We start from the raw sequence: 13,847 nt of genomic DNA on the forward strand, positions 1-13,847 counted from the left end.
AGCCGGCGGGGAGGGCACACGGAGAGTGCGGCGGTGCTGAGAGCCGGGGCAACGGGGACCCGCTGTAGGGAGCGTGTCCCCCGATCCCTTACAGTACCCCCCTTGAGGATCGGACTCCGGACGATCCTCCCAAGGTTTATGAGGAAACTTCCGGTGGAGCTGCTTAAGTAAAGCTGGAGCGTGGATGTGGTGACGAGGTACCCAAGAACGTTCCTCCGGTCCGTATACCTTCCAATGAACGAGGAATTGAAGTTTGCCTCTAGAAAATCGTGAATCAAGAATGAATTGAACTTCGAATTCTTGTTGCCCCTGTACAACAACCGGATTGAGTCTGCGTGGACGGTCCGGAAAGTGTGCATTCTGGAAGAAGGGTTTCAGGAGGGAAATGTGGAAGACTGTGGGTATCGTCATGGCAGGAGTAGCAAAAGCCGATAAGCTACCGGGTTGATCCGTTCGAGGACCTCAAAAGGGCCCAAGAATCTAGGCGCCAGCTTCTGAGAAGGAGTTGTAAGCTTGATATTCGTAGAGGAAAGCCGGACTCTGTCCCCTGGTTTATACTCCGGTGCCACCTGACGGCGCCGATCCGCTTGGGTCTTTTGTTTCCGGACGGCCCCTTGCAAGGCTTTTTGGATTTTCTTCCAGGAGTCTTGTAGATTAGTGACTTGAACATCAGCTGCAGGTACTCCAGAAGGAATGGAGGAGAGAGGAAGACGACTGGGGTGGAACCCATAATTAATGAAAAATGGCGAATCTTGCGTGGATTCATTCCTCAGTGAAAATTTAGAAATGAATTGTATGCCCCTATCCGAGACAATGGTGAGAGGAATGCCGTGTAACCTGAAAATTTCTTTAGAAAACACGTCGGCCAGGGTGGCCGAATTGGGAAGACCCTTGAGGGGTACAAAGTGCGCCTGTTTGGAAAATCTATCCACTACTATGAGGATCGTATTCATCCCTTTGGAGGGTGGGAGTTTCACTATGAAGTCCATGGATATATGTTTCCAAGGGCGTTCAGGGATGGGAAGGGGCAGAAGAAGCCCAGAAGGTTTGTGTCGGGCGGACTTACTCTGTTCACATACAGGACAAGCTTTCGTGAAGTCCACAATTTCCTTGCTCATCTTAGGCCACCAAAAGGTACGTTTGATTAAATCCAGTGTCCTTTTAAAGCCAGGGTGACCAGCCGATCTGGATGAATGCCCCCAATCGAGGATTTTGTGGCAAAAACATGGAGCGGCGTACAGACGTCCTTCTGGCACCTTTATTTTCCCGGGAATGTGAGCCTGGGCTTCTGTGATTTTATCCAGGATGTCAAACGTGTTGGCAGAAATTATGTACTTAGAAGGCAAAATGGTTTCCATAAGCTCGTTGGATCTCTCTTCAGTAGAGAACTGACGTGAGAGTGCATCTGCCTTAATATTCTTGGTGCCTGGAATATACGGGATCGTATAATTAAATCGGGAGAAAAAAAGTGCCCAACGTGCTTGGCGGGATCCCAGACGACGGCCCCCCTCGATGTACAATACATTTTTGTGGTCGGTGAGGATGGCCACCGGCTCTTTGGTACCCTCGAGGAGGTGTCTCCATTCTTGTAAGGCTAGCTTGATTGCAAAGAGCTCCCTGTTCCCGACATCATAATTTCTCTCGGCCGCAGAAAATTTTCTCGAGAAGAAGCCACAAGGATGGAGCTTGTCTTGAGGTGAGAACCTTTGCGAAAGTACTGCCCCAGCTCCAACATCGGAGGCGTCAACTTCAAGGGAAAAGGGAAGATACGTGTTCGGGTGACGGAGGATGGGGGCAGAGACGAAGGCTCTTTTGAGGAACTCGAACACCTTGATGGCCGCAGGGGACCACGCTGACGGATCAGCCCCTTTTTTGATAAGGGCGGTAATGGGCAGGGCAGTAGTTGAACAGTTGCGGATACATTTCCGATAGTAGTTAGAGAACCCAAGAAAACGCTGGACGGCTTTTAGGGAATTCGGTAACGGCCAGTCCTCCAGGATAGCCTTCAATTTCTCTGGATCCATGGTAAAGCCCTTATCGGAAATTATATAGCCCAGGAAGGCTGTGGAAGATTGGTGGAAGAGACATTTCTCCATCTTAGCGTAGAGGTTATTTTGCGCGGAGCCGAGAAAGGACCACCCTGGTATGGTTGATATGATCCTCAAGGTTTTTGGAGAAAATGAAGATGTCGTCTAAGTATACTATGATGAAATTACCCCGAATGTCCCGGAAGATCTCGTTCATAAATTCTTCGAAGACGGCTGGGGCGTTGCAGAGGCCAAACGGCATCACGAGATATTCAAAATGGCCAGCGCGTGTGTTGAACGCGGTCTTCCACTCGGCGCCCTCCCGTTTTCGGATTATATAGTAAACTCCTCTCAGGTCGAGTTTGGAAAAAATAGAGGCTCCTTGGAGCCGATCAAAAAGTTCCGAGATTAAAGGAAGGGGGTACCGGTTTTTAACCGTAATCTTGTTAAGCCCTCGAAAATCGACACAGGGTCTTAATGAACCATCTTTTTTCTTCACGAAGAAGAACCCTGCCCCGGCCGGGGAAGTGGAATTCCGGATAAAGCCTCTCTTGAGGTTCTCCTGGATGTAGGTAGACATAGCCTCGGTCTCAGGCATGGAGAGGGGATATGATTTAGACTTGGGGAGTGTGGCTCCAGGAATTAATTCTATGGGGCAGTCGTACGAACGATGAGGCGGCAGAACCTCAGCCTGGGTCTTGTTAAAGACGTCCAAGAAATCCCGGTAAACCTCAGGAAGCGTGGAGGGAAGTGGTGCCGATGTCTCGAGGCCGGCGAGCGTGGTTACGGGGGGTATGGCAGTCTCCTTCATGGTAGGTCCCCACTGAATCGGCGACTTGTCCATCCAATCCACACACGGATTGTGAAGCTGGAGCCAAGGTAGTCCCAGAATGACCTGGACTGTGGGAGAGTGAAAGACATCGAAGATGATGACCTCAGTGTGACCATCCGCGGTGGAAAGTGTGAGGAGGACAGACTCCAATATGATGAATGCTGGTTGAAGGGGTCGGCCATCAATAGCCTCAAGGCCGATGGGTACTCTCTTCTTGATTAGGGGAATCCGGTTGTTGAGTGCATAGTCGTGATCCAGAAAATTGCCACCAGACCCAGAGTCGATAAATGCTGCGACCGATACCCGGACATTGGGACCCTCGAGGGTTATAGGCAAGAGAATTCTCTTCGGAAGCTCTTCAGGAGGAGAGGGTCAAGGAGAGATGGTACCCAGGGAGAGCCCCACAATCTTCACTGGGCGTTCTTGTTTCCCGGTCTCTGGCAGCAGTGACGTACTTGGTGATCCGGGGAACCGCAATAGAAGCAGAAACATTCATTTCTGCGGCGCGTTCTTTCAGCGGACCGGAGCTGTTGACTGACGATCTGCATTGGCTCGGGGGCATCCAATGCCGGAAAAGCCAGGGGAGGAGACCTAGGAGAGGCTGCAGTGGGCAACATGAACTGGGGCTGCTGGCGTTCCTGGCATCTCTCTTGGAGGTGTTGGTCCACCCGGATGCTGAGGGCAATGAGATCCTCCAACGAAGAGGGACGAGCGTGAGCTGCCAGATCGTCCTTGAGGGATTCGACCAAGCCCTTCCAGTTCGCCACGGAAAGTGCTTCGTCATTCCACCGAGTCTCCGCAGCGATTGTGCGGAACTCCACCGCGTATCTTGCTGCCGACCTGCGACGCTGGGAGAAATGAAACAAGGATGAAGCGGCGGTCTCCCTACGCGCCGGCATATCAAAGACTTGCTAGAATTCTCGGCAAAATCTTGAGTTATCTCTGGTCTGAGTTCCCAGAGAGGCGAAGCCCAAGCGAGGGTGTCACCCATCAGTAAGGCGTAGATATAGGCCACCTTGGAGCAGTCCGTGGGGAACTGGGACGGAGACATCTCAAACTGGAAGTCGCATTGGTTCAGGAATCCCCGGCAAGTGAGTGGGTCTCCGGCGTACCGGTTAGGCGGAGGGATGCGTGGTTCTGAGGCGCCCATAGATACCTGAGTGGGAGGGGGAGGCGCTGCTGGCAGGTCCCGAAGGGAGAGCTTAGAAAGCTGCTGTGCCACGGAAGTTACTTGGTCGCTCAGGAATTGCCAGTGTTCCATGGTCACAACTTGGCCCACCTCAGGGGTGTCTGTGTAAGGAATCTGGTGTCTAAGCACCATCAGCGCGACCATTACTCACCTCCCGTCGGTACTCAGGCGTCCAAGCGTCTGCAGCGCAATTCCCACATACCTCCGTTGTCTGCCACTGGCACTCTGGCTCCTCGCCATCACAGGATTGCACCAACCGAAGAGGTGCCTGTTGAACTGCAGCCTCTGCGTGTGTCCCCATCTCCGCGCTCTATGCGCACACGTGCATCTGTCTCTGTCCCCATGCACATACGCGAGTCAGTCACCGAATCCACGCACACACGCACGCCAGCCCCAGACGTTATGTGCATGCATTCCCAGCTTACAGAGCACATGCCTAACAGAGCACTTTTAACCACTGCTCCTGCAGTGAGGCGTCGCCCCCAAGCATCACACAGTTCCATGCAAATCAATGATTACACTCAGCTGGGCTGTAACAACTCCCTCCTATCAGGGAGGACTCCTTGCAGTCCTCCAGGCCTGCCCCCTTTTCCCATTGGCCTGCCCAGCTTTATTATGCCTGTGCTTCCCATCACTCGTCGCTCGACATAGTTCTGTATGGAAGCATTTGACTACTCTCTCAGTGACTCCTCAGGTATTGACGCGGATTGGACGACTACCCCCTCTGGCTCTCGACTTCAGCTCTACTTGGACTTCGTGACTTCTGGCATCCCTGTAACACGGCTTATACCTTCGACCATCCGCAACTCTCCAATCCCTGATCTTGGCAATGGCAATAACTCCTCCTCCTCTACTACCGGTACCGGCAAGTATTGTCTTCCTTACTATATCTGGCCTGGCAACACTAACACCACACTCCAGATGCGCTCCCTTTGCTGCGGGTGCGTGTATCCCTACGTCCCACCTCAGCACAGGGGACGGGTCTGGTCTGCGGGCAGCACCGGCGTAACAGTCTGCATTTGGTAGGCTCTGCATAATGTAACGCTGAACTGCCCGCAGACCTGGCTAGTCCCCAGTACTGAGGTGGGTAAGGGTATAACACGCACCCACAGCAGTGAGGGCGTGCCTGGAGTATGCGAGCACGGGCCTCGCACATCTCCTGCTGATGCCGCAGGAACAGCTCCGCAGCTTTCTGGCTTTGATCCCAGCTGGGATCTGAAGAGAGAACAAGTGACTCACCGCCATCGGCAGCAGCAAGTCTGGTCACAGCAACATCGGGTACATGGGAGGTATCGGCCGATACCTCTGGGGTGGCGGGAACAGCAAGCTCGACGGAGGGTTCCTCCCTGTCGGAGCGGCTTACAGGAGCGGCAGTAGAACGCACCTTACAGTATGGAAGTGAGGCGGTACCGCATGTCTCGGCCGGCAGACCACTCAGTGCCGCTGGCACAGGCGCAGATGAGGATGGCTCCGGAGATGGAGGAGGATCAGGTACTCGGTTGAAGGCGGTTACCCAGGCAGTGAGCCCGAGCAAGGAGCCTTTCTTCCGGCCGCCATGCCGGACGATGGGGAGGTCCATGCTGGACCTGGATGAGGGCTAAGTAGACACCACTTGCAGGTCTGGATAGAAGAGTTCGTATACCATAGCGATATAATGGTATGCAGCGTTGTCGGCAGATGCTTGAGCCAACTGGGACAACTTATGCACCAGGGTGTGCAGCTCCCCAGTGCTCATAGCAAGGTCTGGTTCGGCGGGGCCATCTATCCTAGCCCGCAGATAAGGCACACCACAAGCGGAGCAACTTCCCAGCAGATGAAGCGAGCCATCTGGGTAGTCACATAACGGGCAGATCCCGAGCAGTTGGTTCTCAGGGGAGTCCCTATGACTAGGACTCCTCCGGTCAGTTCATAGATCTGTCCTTGGTTCTCCATAGGTGTAGGCAGCAGACAACAGTAAGGCCTCGGCCAGGCTCCCTGCTTGCTCGCTGAGGCGCGCTGAGGCTCAGGGAAAGCGGGTGCTTTCCCTGGCCTTGCGGTTGCTTACCGCATGCGCTATCAGGGGGCAGGCCGGGGGTAGGCCGGGGGCGGGCACGTCACTGGCCGGGGGCGGGCCAGTGACGTCACGGAGCTGGTTTGCCCTCATTGGGCGAACCGCTCACGTGACCGGCCTGTCGCGCCGGTAAACGGGGGAATTTTAAATTCTCCTAAGACCTACGCTTCCGCGCGCTTGCGGAAGCATAGGTGAGCCCCTACTAAAGCTGCTCTAATTGCGGCTGTAGGGGCTCAGTGCTGAGCAGGAGCGCGCGTTAGCGCGCTTCCGCCAGCAAGCAGGGAACATAGCCGAGGCCTAAAGGAACAACTGTTGTCTCTGGAGTGCACGTGTATCAGGCTCCTCACTTCCTGTGTGCTCCTTCAAGGCACACCCAGCTCCTCCCCCTGGTAAACAGTATAGTCCAATCCAGAGCAAGCCAAGAGGGAGGGATTTGAGTGGTTCCCACTGTTTTCTGCAAACTGTTGAGCAGCAAAAGCTTGCAAGTGAAAGCAACATTTGCAGATGAGCACATGGCTTCCCTGGTAAGGCGGGAAGCGCCATATTGAGGTAGCATAAGAGTCCATGCGGCCCCCAGTGATCTGGAGCCGCCATTTTAACGCACAAAGTCCATCACCACGTGGCCTCCTTTAGAGCAAAACCGCCATCCTGTCAGGACTTGTGAGACAGACGTGACCCACTTTCTTCCATAAGGGGCCATGCAAAGTAAAGCACACATTCCTTTTTGCAGAGTACCACGCGCCCTGGGGTAGCTTATGGGGACGCCTCCCGAACCATTGCAGCAATAGTCCTGTTATTGCCTGGGTGCACAGGGGTCTCTGATCTCACCGCAGAGGCCCTGTCCCCATCTCACCGATACTTCGTTGGGGAGTACAGAAAGGTATCCACACCCCCCAGGTCCATAGCCCCCAGGGGGTCGCCCCAACTGCAGTGCCAGGTTGGGCCTGCAGGCTCCCTTGTGTAGCTTCAGTGAGCCCAATATTCCCCATCCTTTTCCGATTTACTCAGGATAGGCAGGGTACCCACGCTCCCTGAGCCATAGCCCCCTCAGGGAGTCGCCCCAAACCTATTACGCCAGGAGGGCGCATATGTGGGTATGCACACTCCCTGGGCCATAACCCCCCAGGGAGTTGCCCCACAGGCTAGCGACTGTATGTGGGTAACCACGCTCCCTGGCACATAGCCACCAAGGAGTCGCCCCACATAGAAATATGTCCTTTTCAGGGTGACCCCCTCCCTGGGGAAGCTTCAGGAAGGGATCCTCTCTCTGCAAAGTCTGTAAGCTGCTGCCAACGTCTATAACACCGCTGCGTGGTTCACCTGCCTCTGGAAACCTGTCCCGTTGGTAAAGCCTGTCCTGTCCTTACCTTGTTCTGGTCATCTCTGGGTGGTGCAGCGCCTCCAGCCAGTAGGGATCCTCTGGGGTCTTCAGAGTAGGGACCCCCACTGACACTCTTCACATACCAGAGACAGAGTTCCACACAGCAGTATCTTTCTGGAGTTTTATTGCAGCATCAGCACAGCAGCACAGCAGCACAGCAGCACAGTATCATCATGCCTGACTCTCTAGCTCAGAGCCCTGGCTAGCATCCTGTTCTTCTTGGCCCCCCTCCCTCCTACCCCAGCATGGGTGGAGGGAGAGAGAGAGTTCATGTAATTACTCCTCTCACTCAGTAGATCACAGACTCAACTCACTCCCTAACTAACTGGCTAACTGACTACTTAATTTAGAAGGTATGTCTCAATTGGAACATCTCAGGGGAGTGTCTCTAACTTTGAATCATTACAAGACAAAGCCGGATACAGATTGGCCCACACACAGCAGGGGGCGTTCCAACCAATATCCACCCCTTTGATTGACAAACTCAGGTTGCAAGGCCTGCCCTTGAATATGGCTACATATTCAAGGCTGAATACACATACAGACCTTATGAAGGAATTAACCTTTCCACTGCCTGTTCTAACAGGACTGACAGAGGAAAAGCCCCAGACAAAGAAGTAACTGCCGGGAGTCCATGTTACATATATATATATATATATATATATATATATATATATATATATATATATATATATATATATATATATATATATATATATATATATATTAAACTACTCTTTCATTTAAAAAAATTATATATATATAATTTTTTTAAATGAAAGAGTAGTTTAATCAACCATGTTTAAAAGTATCTCTGTATCCCATTTGCCATGAAACTGTATTCTCTCAGACTAGGTGATGAGAGCTGTCATTAGAAAAAAACAATCACTCAGCAAAGACTTCCAGGAACACCGATAAAAACATTTTAATATACAGCACCTGCAGCCAACATCTATAATTCTGCTTCTTCTTGTAAGCACAAGCTTCCTCTGCACCGCTCTCACAAACAGAATTATGAATCAGAATATCATTTAGCGCTTGGGTTATGTTCTTTAAAACCACGAGCTTGGTACTATAACCTCTAGGGCAGGGGTGGGTGGGGTGTTTGGGTGGGGGGGGGGGGAGGGATTGAGTGGGTGCAACTCCAGTCCTCAATGGTCACCAGCAGGTCAGCTTTTAAGGATATCCATGCTGCAGTAAAGGTGGCTCAATGACTAAGCCACTGTGAGTCAGGGATATCCTTAGAAGCTGACCTGTTGATGGCCCTTGAGGACTGGAGTTGGCTACCCCTACTCTAGATGAAATAAGGTCTGAATTTCCCAAGTGTCGCTATGGCAAAATGAGTAAGCATCGCCTTGGCACATGTAAATAAAATAATGTCTAATTTATGCCACGTGCTTAATTGTATATTAATGTGGACCATTAACTTACATTAATAGTGCAGAATATCAGTTTTGATTTATGAGGGTTCAGAAGCACGAGACACCATTAGTGAAGCTTGGGCGTCATGGTCTCATGGGAGTTCCCGTTCCTCACTACTAGAAGGTGCAGCTGATCTATCTACGTATGGTTCTCATACATTTTGAAGGTTTAACCCAATTTTTGTAAGACTTCCGATAACTTTGAAAACTACAATGTAATTCATTTTTAGTCACAGTCATCCTGTGTGTGACGTCTCACAATTAAAGAGACGTCAAGCACAATATGGTTAGTACTCACATGTGACATAACCCTCCCTCATCCAACCTACTGTATGTGTTTAAATTATTATACATTTGTCTGTATTTAAAAATGGTGCAATATGTATTTCTTTTTATAACTGCATTTTTCTACTTTCAACCATTGTACTTGCAGACCTATACATGTAGAATGCTTTATTGTTCACTTTTGGTGAGATACAGGTATGATGGGATATTCTGCACCATCAATCCCATTAAATCCTATGAAAATGTGTGATATTCTGCGTTATAACGGGATATGTGGTGTTTTCTGGGGGAACAATGAAATCTGCTACATCTGTAGTTGGAATTGCTGAATTTGCAATCTTGGGGTGGAAAATTGGGGAATTGTTCACTGACACCCAGCTGTGGGTTGGTAATAAGGTCTTCTATATAGTGACTTAGACCCCTTTGAGATCTTGGTAACATACTGTACCATAGACTACAATGCATTTTTACTGCAATAATGAGTCATTGACGCATCAGAACCTCGGATGGGGGTAAATTCTGAAATATTCCGAATATTTTGGAGTGATTCCTTTTAGCTGATTGCCACAAATGTGTAACTGTCAAATGTTTGTATAAATACAGTTGTAATTAAATTTGTTGTTTAGTTTTGAAATACCTAAGGCCTACAGCAGCAATTTCAGAGCTGAGATATGAAGTTCAATTAAAGCGAGTATTCACAATCACATCGTTATTAAGATGCGCCTGAGAAATGCACATGTATTTCTAATAAAAAAAAATGTTTTAATAAGAATCCCACTGATTTGATGTAATTGCTATTATTTACTGGTTTACCTGCATCCATCTTAACACCCCAAAGATACAGGGATAGAAAATAAATAAACCGCAGATCTAAGTGTAACGGTGTTTCTGGCCCGGCCTGACCCACCCAATCTCACATTGGCCCCTGTGGTCTAACCGGACCCCATTACAGTGTGAATATGCCTGATGGTGCACCTGCTGGCTACAGGACTCCTGAGTCTCCCGCATGATGGTGTGTGGGGAGAACCCGTCAGACAGGCAGCTGAGGTAGTGTGCTGAGTCTCACCTAGTTCCAGTGCAGCGCCTCCACCTCACCAGGTTTCCTCACTTCCCGGTTACCCATATCCAGGACCGTAACATAATAATGCCTAGGTGATCCTCTCTCTGGCACATAGGTCACCCTATGTTTGTGAACATTTCTCCCTATGCTCCACACTCGCATCAGGGTGTCTATTCTTTCTTCCGCCTTTTTACCTACAATGTCGCTCCCCCTATTGGCTAAATACAGCTCTATAGTTTCTTGGAGCCACGTTTCCCTATTGTCCTCAATTTCATCCATCAGGGGCTCCGGAACATAGGGATACTCCAACCCATGGGATTTTTTATATTTGGCTATTATAGCCCTCTCCGCCCTACTGACCCTGGTCAGATCAGCATTACCTGCCCTCCCAGGTAACACCCATGATAGGGGCTCATCAGAATCTACTGGGTCTGACAGAGTGTCAGGACCCATGGGCGCTATGTCTCTACGCTCCAGCTGGAACCACCTCTTCTGCAGTTCCCTGTCCCTCTGCTCGGGTGTAAACTCTCCCTCTTTCCACCAGAAATCCACCACGTCCTCCCGCCGGATGAGGAACCGAGTACGGTCCATCCATGCGGAATACCCCTCAAATAGTGGAGCCCACCACCTGGTCTCCTTAAAGGGATTAGGCCCTGGTTCCCGGTCGTCATCAAACGAAAATACCCCTGACGACCTTGTGGATCGCGAGTTGAACCACCTCGAGGACCCCGGAGCCTTTACTGCCGGTTGGGGTGCTGTATCCGCCACCCTCAATTCCCCTCCTCCCCGTGAATCACCTTCCGTAGCTCCACTGAGCTGCCTCTCCCCAGTCCGTTTTTCCTCCCCCCCCAAAGGTATGTCCACAAGTTCCAAGCTGGGCGGTGAACCCGGTGACCGTGTGATAGGGGTAGGGGCATTAGCTAGGGCATGGGGTTGGGTATAGGGGCAGGGAACGGGACCCCACGGGGTTACGACCCGCTCCTGGCTGTCCGTAGACTGGTCCAAGGATGATGTCTCACCCTCCTCAGTCCTGAGATCGCCTCTCCGATTTCTGGGCAATGAGCGGTCGGGGACCTTCCCCCAATCGCCGAAGCGTCGCTGCTTCCCCTTCCTGGGTTCCGCCGTCGCCACCGGAAGTGACGTCCTCCCCGGAACCGGAAGCGTCGCCATCTCGCGTTGGACCCCCATGCGGGATCTCTTCTCCCACGACATCCGGTTGCTCCGCCGTCGCCACCGGAAGTGATGCCGTCCCTCCACGTGCGCGTTGGGCCTGGCGCGGCCCTTCCAGCGCTTCGCCGTCTGTTGTGACCAGGTAAGAGATAGGGCTTTTTGGCTTACCCATCCGCAGGGGTGTAGGCGTCTCTCTCCCATCTCCGCCAGGTCCTGGGATGGCGGGACTCCGTCGGTCGGATCGCCGATCTGCGGGGGACGTCCGGTCACTCACCCCACGGGGCGTCGTTCTCCCCGTCTGTCTTTTCCGCTCCGTTCTTGCTACCGCCAGCTCACGGAGGTCCTCATCAGAGTAGTCCCCTCGCCCCGACCTAGGGGTCTCGGGGCGGGGTGAAAGTGGGGTGAAAGTCTCTTTGCCCCTGTCGCGGGGTTTAATCCAGCCGCCTCAATGGCCAGTGACCCCTGTCTCCGGGACTCGCGCGGTTGATCCACAGCGCGCCCGGGGACTCAGCAGAGCGCCGTGTCACATCCACCGGGGGGTCAGCAGGCTGTATTGGAACGAATGTGGGCATAGGCCACAGATACAAAGTCCCGCAATGAGGGCAACGTGCCATCGTATTCACTGTACCTCCGGGCAGCCCGCATTGTAGGCAGAGCCCGACTACCGTCTCTGTATTGGCCACCCTCACCACCAGCACCCCGCCGGGCACTGAGTAGGGCTGGGTGGAGACCATAGTGCCCACAGTGGAGGAGCAGGCCATTCTTGGTACAGGAGTCACTTCCTGTACAGGTCTCTCCTTCTCTGTGGTTCCTCGCAACTGACTGGTGGAAGTTGCTGGATCCGCCACTCCCTGCTTCGGCTCCTCCCTTCTCTGACAGAGTTGGAACCCGCCCCCAGGGGTTGCAATAATGGGCGGGTCCCACAGGGGAATATCATGCCCCTTAATTAAGGCCGCACCTCTCTCAGTCCTGGTGGGCGCGGTCTGCGTTTTCGCGCCAGTCTCCTCCCCAGAGCTGGAATCCTTTCCCGCGGCTAGTTCCCGCCTTCTCCTTGCAGCAGCTTTTTGCACAAGGTACCTTTGCTTGCAAATCACCTCCACGGCCGGAACTACTTTTTGTAGTGGCGCCGTCTGGATATCAGTCCCTGGGCCCAGTGGGTGCATTCCCACAGGCCATAGTTGAAAGTCACTCCCCCTGGTAGAAATCAGGGGAGGGTCCCATAAACTCAACGGTTGACTCAGCACAGGGGCTGAATTAGTCACTGTCCATCCCGGCGCAGCCATAGCTTTCGCGCCATGCCCCCCTTCAGGGCGGGGCTCTGCTGTTCGCGCCATTCCCGGCCAGCTCTGTGCAAGTCCTGCAGCAGCCATTTTTTCTGCGCCTGGCCCATGCGGTTTCCCTAGCAAGCGGGAGCCGCCATTTTGGTTGGTTTTTGCGCCCAAAAAGTCCATTCGTTCGCTCTCCTCACGGGGTTCTCCCCCAATTATAACAATTTCTTCACACTCTTCAAGGGTGGCCCCTCGCTGTCCCATACAGGATAAAAACGGGGCAGCGATAGCCTTCGCTCCGCTCCAGAGCAGCCTGGTCAATGACAACTCGGCGACAGTCTGCTCTTCAGTGGGTTGCACGCCACGGGTGCCCTCCCCATCAGCCTCTGTCCGCCATTTTACGTTCTCCGCGCCACGCGGATCCTCCACTCTCTCATAACAGTTGTCGTACATGAGGCTCCACTCTGCGGGGCAGCCACCACACCGGTACAATAAAGATTAGCTCAGATGCACCACCACATGTGTACCTTATCTAGGTGTGACTCAGTGTTGCACTACCTCAGGCTAGGCTCACTCTCTCAGTGTCTGCTGTGACTCCTTCCTCCCAGTCTGTGCTCCCTACGGTGAGTGTCTGGAATGGCTAGGTACTCTGGCTGGCTCTGCCATGCAGTACTTGGGGCGTCTACCTGTCTTGGTCAGCCTAGCGCAGACCCTCTCCAGGACTCCTGACCAAGTTAACAGGCTGTCCCTTCTGGCATCCTACCAACTAGCACTGCCTCAAGGTGACTCGGTCAGCTATAGCCCGCTCCAGACCCCTCACTCCCTTCAGGCCCCTAGGTTGTCCCTGCGAACTGACAATATCCCGTCAGCCCCCTGACCACCCCTAGGTCCGTCCCTACGCAGCACAAAGTGGCAGCAGACACTCTCCCTGTTTCCCAGTGACCTAGCTAAAAGCCTGTCCTGTTGACGGATCTGATCTCAGCAGCTCGCCTCCAAATGTAACGGTGTTTCTGGCCCGGCCTGACCCACCCAATCTCACATTGGCCCCTGTGGTCTAACCGGACCCCATTACAGTGTGAATATGCCTGATGGTGCACCTGCTGGCTACAGGACTCCTGAGTCTCCCGCATGATGGTGTGTGGGGAGAACCCGTCAGACAGGCAG

The 13,847-nt window shown here is 52.7% G+C and overlaps 1 protein-coding gene across 1 annotated transcript in view; it reads left to right on the forward strand.

Moving 5' to 3' along the window:
* The window catches only part of LOC142477108 (uncharacterized), a 237,848-nt gene that overhangs the window by 91,345 nt on the left and 132,656 nt on the right, over positions 1-13,847 (forward strand). The gene's annotated exons all lie outside the window — the stretch shown is intronic.

The sequence above is a fragment of the Ascaphus truei genome, chromosome 2 (genome assembly GCF_040206685.1).
Source record: "Ascaphus truei isolate aAscTru1 chromosome 2, aAscTru1.hap1, whole genome shotgun sequence".
Taxonomy (NCBI): domain Eukaryota; kingdom Metazoa; phylum Chordata; class Amphibia; order Anura; family Ascaphidae; genus Ascaphus; species Ascaphus truei.